Genomic DNA, 6,795 nt, shown 5'->3' on the forward strand with positions numbered 1-6,795 from the left:
CATTTCTGTAATCAGCTGTGCTGTGCTGGCCAATTGGTTGCGGTGGGGCAGTGCACTGATTGCAGGGGTGGGGCCCAGCACTATTTAGGCTGCAGGGTTCTGCTATTTGGTCTCCTGGTCATGGCCTGAGAAGATGTGCTGTTATAGGAGAGTGGTTGTTCTATGTGCTTTGTTTACATAGACCATGGACTGCCTACTGGCCACCTGTAGAGTCTGGAACCCCTTTGTTCAGCAGGAGAAAACCCTTGGTGAACGTGGAACAACCCCAGAGGGGGCGAAGGGGTGGGAGCCCAATCTGCACCACAGTCTGACGAAGAGACTAGTGGCTTTGTGTTTTCTGGACTGTTTGGGGTTCATCTTGTATTTTCTTAGTCTTCTCACCATCGCTGGTCATAGGAATACGTAGCTTTTTCTTTTTGGGCACCGGCCCCTGTTGTTTGGTTTCTGTTTATAGTTTAACGGGGACCCCCAATAAATCTCAATCAGACACCCGGTGCTGGTAGTGGTTGTCATTACTTCCGGGTCATGCCAAGCTCTTTCCCCGCACCCCACCACACACACAGCTTTGATAGAAAAGGGTTTATATTAGGTACCATGGAAACTGGCTATGGGCAGTGGTATGGACTTGAGAGATAACTAGTGATCATCTGAAGGGAACAAAATAGCTTATACATCCAGTTTCAATACATGCTAATCTCTTCTTTTTTTAAATCACCAATACTAGACGAGTAGCATTATATCAGTAGTCTCAGACCCTCAGAGGCCAGTTCCTGGAGGGCCACTGTGTCTTTTGGTTTTCATTCCACCTTAAGCTTGTGATTACTTAGTCTAGTTATTTGATTAATTGGACACATTGTACAGTTGATGGATGAACATTATTTTCCTTCAAGGTGGCACCACTCTGCAGAGCAGTATTACATTCACTCACTTAATCAGCTCATCAGACAAATTAATTAACTGGAAGCCAAAATACATTATGACCCTCCAAGAACTGAGCTTTGATACCAAAGAATTGCTACCAGTTGTGCTTGTAAGTAATTGAATTGTCCTGTAATAAAATCTTAGCAAGTCTGTCTTATTTTAGGTACATAATATAGGCCTAATATATATATATAAAATATGTAGAAAATATTAGAAAAGCATTTTCAAATTATCTTTAAATGCATTATGTTGTTTTACTGTACTAGGTTAGTCCATCAAATTTTGTTGTTGTTGTTGTTATCTAACAAGAACACAAACCCTAGCAGAGATCAAGTTTTGAGAAGCTGGTGCAATGAGGTTCTTGAAGTTCAATTTGTTTGCCACATTAAGTGAAAAAGAGCAGTATAAGGTGCTGAGTATGTATAAACAATAACTGAGAAAATGACCTTATTCCATTGCAGGATATTTCTTCTTAAATAGTACTGGAACTGACCAAATGTTATGTATTTATTTTTACACTACATATATGAGTTAACAAGAATTTGCAGTCATCAAGGTTACTGCAGGTTTTGGTAGTGTTCAATTAACAACTGGAATAAACTATTGAGTAATTGCATGAGGTGGAATAACCCCATATGGCCCAGTTCCCACTGGAATGACTTACCCCTTACTCTACATCTGTGTTTGGTCCTTCAGTACTGTGCAACAGATAACAAGCTTGTCATCCTTCACTTGACACATGAAATTGAAGACCAGCTGCATGAGCCCATATTGATTAACTAGCACTGTGGAAAAAATGAGGGCAACTAATTCACCTGGTGAGAGAGGAGGAGAATGTCTCAGGGTGTCTCTGCCTTTCTCACCAGGTCCTATTCCTCCCAACAGCGCTGATTGATCAGCTCTGGCAGCTGGTCTTTCATTTGAAGTGTCAATCACCACAGTCAGGGCCATTCTGTACAGAAAAAAACACCCCAAGTTGTTGAATAGTTTTCTATAGCAGTACAATATAATCATACATACAAAACGACACTACACAATTTTCATACTGTGCCAAGAGACACATCTGTTCTTCATGTATAATGGCCTTGATCAAGCTGAACTACAAAATACTGAACCTGGACTAACCTGAATCCCCATTACACGTGAGATGTTCATTACCATGTGTGAAAAACGACAGTATGACACGAAGTTCTTACACACATCGCTTTCTGTTTTTGTGTGCTGAAGCGCCTTGTGTAAGATGTGTGTCCAGAACAGTGTGATGTACAGCACGTTTATTTCATTATTATTTAATCTTCTGGGAATTGGTCAATAATTACATTTGAGCTTTTATCTTGAAATACAAATGCAATCCTGCCCCCTAGTGTTATTTGTATATACATATACGTATACATATACATATATACACACACTTTCATACAAACGCAATCTAATTTTAAAGAACACATTATATCGTCAGTTGATGTGGATGTAGAACACAGCAGCTTTTAAACTGTATCCATCTTTGTCAATCTATATACCTTATCTTTGTAACTAATTATGTGCGATTATTATTATTTTGTATTATAACTAATATTTTCATTTATTAAGAATACATAAAACTCTTTATAAGTGCTGTGATCGAAAGGGAGAACAAGACAAATATCTAAGACATACAAAATATGTATACATTGGAATAAACGTTACAAAATAAATCGTAATAAACACTGAAAAACATAACGAGAAAACCAAAAAATGCAACTTTGCGTTGGCCGGGAATCGAACCCGGGTCAACTGCTTGGAAGGCAGCTATGCTCACCACTATACCACCAACGCTCGACTGTAGTATTGTATTTTATTTGCTAATACTCCTAAAATGCGCTGGTGTCAAACAGGAGATCAAAACAAATGTCTGTGACATATACAAATATTTTTTGGGCAATTGGCAAAAAACCTTATAGCGCTTATTTTTACAAATCCTTTGGGTGACATTGATTTAACGAATTAAAACTGAAAATATTCAAAGCGGATTTATTGTAAGATAAACAACAACAAGGTATGTTGTAGATTATAAGCAAATTACACAAAATAATTGTTCACTGCAGAACCAACACTAATACTAAAAAACACAACAATACATTTTTTTCACCCATAATGTCATCGCAGTTTCCTTTGTGTAACGGTTATCACGTTTACCTGACACGCGAAAGATGTTCGGTTCGATCCCACGTAAACACACTTAAACCGCAGACTACTAAATACACCATGTGCAACAGCAGCGTAATCTACACACGTGGCTGTAACACTTTATAACAACTTTTTTTCTCGATGAAACCCGTAAATCAAATGCACACTGAATCTACCACCACCAGCAGATTGAGTGTTTCAAACATGTATCATTCATTTTGCACCAAGTACAAGTTTAATTTCAATCATTCCTTATAGCATAACCACTGTACAAAGCTTGTATTGTATATGCATATTTTAAATTGAGTACAGACTAATGAGTTATGATAGAAACGACTCTTAGCTTTAGTAGTAGCTGAGCTGCACCCCATTTGGCAGTTATGCTGGAAAACCAGTAGTACTACACAAAATTGAACCAACCTTGGGCTCTTCTTGCTGGACAGTTTTTTTCCCTCCTCTCACTCCCTCTCTGTCTCATCATCATCATCATCATCATCATCATCACAGGTAAATTTAGTAACAACAGGATTTCACTTTGAAATGGAATTACAAGAACCAAGTGTTCATGTTATGTCTGAGTTTAATATTTTAAAACACTTTCCAATTGCTAGATGCTTTAAGAGTGCTACACCCATCCCAAAAGGAACTGGCCATATATGAATAAACTGCTTGGGAGGATCTGAGCAAATTGCAAAACACTCTAATCAGAACAAAGCATGACAAATGATCCAGGAAAATAAGATGGGGAACAGCAGGGAACAAGCTGACACCCATACTGAGGGACACGGAGCACATTCAAGATCAGTCTTTTTGGGGAATATACGAAGTAGAAAACATTGTAGAAATAAAATGACTAGGGCCTAACTTTTCTTCTACCAGGCTGATATCCCTCCTTATCCTCTGAATAATCACCCCACTCCATCTCTAACAGGTATTCTAATTACAAGTCAGCAAGCACATTGAACAACAGAACAGCATACACCGATCAGCCATAACATTATGACCACCTGCCTAATATTGTGTAGGTTCCCCTTTTGCCGCCAAAACAGCCCGGACCCGTGAAGGCATGGACTCCACTAGACCTCTGAAGGTGTGCTGTGGTATCTGGCACCAAGACGTTAGCAGCAGATCCTTTAAGTCCTGTACGTTGCGAGGTGAGGCCTCCATGGATGCTCGATTGGATTGAGATCTAGGGAATTTGGAGGCCAAGTCAACACCTTGAACTCGTTGTTGTGTTCCTCAAACCATTCCTGAACCATTTTTGCTTTGTGGCAGGGCGCATTATCCTGCTGAAAGAGGCCAATGCCATCAGGGAATACAGTTTCCATGAAAGGGTGTACATGGTCTGCAACAATGCTTAGGTAGGTGGTACGTAACATCAACATGAATGGCAGGACCCAAGGTTTACCAGCAGAACATTGCCCAAAGCATCAGACTGCCTCTGCCGGCTTGCCTTCTTCCCATAGTGCATCCTGGTGCCATGTGTTCTCCAGGTAAGTGACGCACACGGACCCGGCCATCCATGTGATGTAAAAGAAAACGTGATTTATCAGACCAGGCCACCTTCTTGCATTGCTACGTGGTCCAGTTCTGATGCTCATGTGCCCATTGTAGGCGCTTTTGGCAGTGGACAGGGGTCAGCATGGGCACCCTGACTGGTCTGCGGCTACGCAGCCCCATACGCAACAAACTGCCATGCACTGTGTGTTCTGACAACTTTCTATCAGAACCAGCATTAACTTTTTCAGCAATTTGAGCTACAGTAGCTCGTCTGTTGGATCGGAACACATGGGCCAGCCTTCGCTCTCCACGTGCATCAATGAGCATTGGCCGCCCATGACCCTGTCACCGGTTCACCGCTTTTCCGTACTTGGACCACTTTTGATAGGTACTGACCACTGCAGACCGGGAACACCCCACAAGAGCTGCAGTTTTGGAGATGCTCTGACCCAGTCGTCTAGCCATGACAATTTGGCCATTGTCAAAGTTGCTCAGATCCTTACGCTAGAGGTCTTCATGGGTCCAAAGATGTGTGCCCGAACCTGAAGAGACCCGGAAATGTGCTATCTGGAAACAACCCAGACCTGTCTATTATTTGAAAGTCTGGACCCGGACCCATGCAGAACCGAGAAATGCTGTAAATGTACTACCCGGAACAGACTCGGACCTGTCTATTATTTGAAATCTGGACCCGGACCCGGACCTGGCCGGGACACACAGATCCCACAGTTGTGAAGATAAAACTTTGTGTCTTACCTAATGTAACGTTAGTAGCTTCTCTCCTGTAACTGACCGCGATGCATACATTTCATCCTCCTTGCCAAGAAAGTTGGTAAGATAACATCTATGTTGTTCCTCTCTTGCTGATTGACAGAACATGTATAATCCACTCATTTTTACAGCTTCAAAAGCCCAATTGTTGTCACAGTGGCAGATGATAAACGCGACTTTGCACCTTTGCAGATTTTTTGTATCTCGTGTAATACAATTTGCCCACTGTTTGACCTCTTGAACTATAATAACGATTGCCCGTACAGTGCCACAGCCGCTGATGTTAGCATTACTAATTTACTGTCATCTGTGCTCTCTGAGACGTGTCTGCCATACATTTTAGATATACAAAGCAAACGAACTGCAACCACAATATCTCAAAAATCTAAAAACTTTGGTTTACGTAATCTGTCAAACACCGATATGGCGGAATAAGTCCTGCCTTCGAAATAAAAGAGCCAATCGTCAATTGGTAAAGTAATCACGTCACTCGGGTATTACACACAATGTTAAACAGACCCGGGAAGTACAAGAATGGGACCCGACACGGCCCCGGCTGACCGTTTAAAATATGGACCCGTACAGGTCCCGGCTCCTCTGGCTCGGGTGGACCCATGAAGACCTCTACCTTACGCTTGTCCATTTTTCCTGCTTCTAACACATCAACTTTGAGGACAAAATGTTCACTTGCTGCCTAATATATCCCACCCACTGACAGGTGCCATGATAACGAGATTATCAGTGTTATTCACTTCACCTGTCAGTGGTCATAATGTTATGGCTGATTGGTGTATATGGATTACCACTTTAATTGTGGCATTATATGAATGTTGTATTCATTATTATTCAGTGTGCAAATAAATAATTACCAGAAAGATGCATCTTGGCAAGAGATTAAGAGATTTCTCATTTCAAGCACTGATCCCTGCACACAGTATAAATGTATAAAATACTAGTGAATAAATATGAAATACTAATGGTCTCAGAACAGAGCCTTGAGGAACACATTTCAGGTTGCAGACTTCAGCCTTGGACCAGTCAAGCAACAAAAAGGGACTGTCAGAGAGGGGAGATGTACAATGCTGCAGTACAGCATCAGACAGAGGAACTGGAGTAGTAAAATATGATTTACTGTGTCACAAGCTATAGCACAGATATAGTAGGACTAAGATAATTGGGGCTGCAGAATCCATGGCCTAAACTGAAGTCAGTTACCAGAACCTAGGGCGGTGGGCAAAAGCACAGGGAATACAGAATATATGAATACAAACATTAAAATATGTTCCTAGTCATGATGTCGTTCTTTACGTGTGTATTACTCAGATTCTGTTATGATGATGTTCACATACATTCTTGTGAGAGAGTAATGACATTGGATTCATTGGATTTTCAGAATTCCAATCCCTATTGATATTGAATAGGATACCAACAGCAAAG

The 6,795-nt window shown here is 41.1% G+C and overlaps 1 non-coding gene across 1 annotated transcript; it reads right to left on the minus strand.

Moving 5' to 3' along the window:
* Positions 1 to 2,664: 2,664 nt before the first annotated feature.
* Positions 2,665 to 2,736, minus strand: trnag-ucc (transfer RNA glycine (anticodon UCC)). The gene has a single exon. It is a non-coding gene; the product is annotated as a tRNA-Gly (tRNA).
* Positions 2,737 to 6,795: the final 4,059 nt, after the last annotated feature.

This window comes from Amia ocellicauda, chromosome 22 (assembly GCF_036373705.1).
Source record: "Amia ocellicauda isolate fAmiCal2 chromosome 22, fAmiCal2.hap1, whole genome shotgun sequence".
In the NCBI taxonomy this organism is placed as follows: Eukaryota; Metazoa; Chordata; class Actinopteri; order Amiiformes; family Amiidae; genus Amia; species Amia ocellicauda.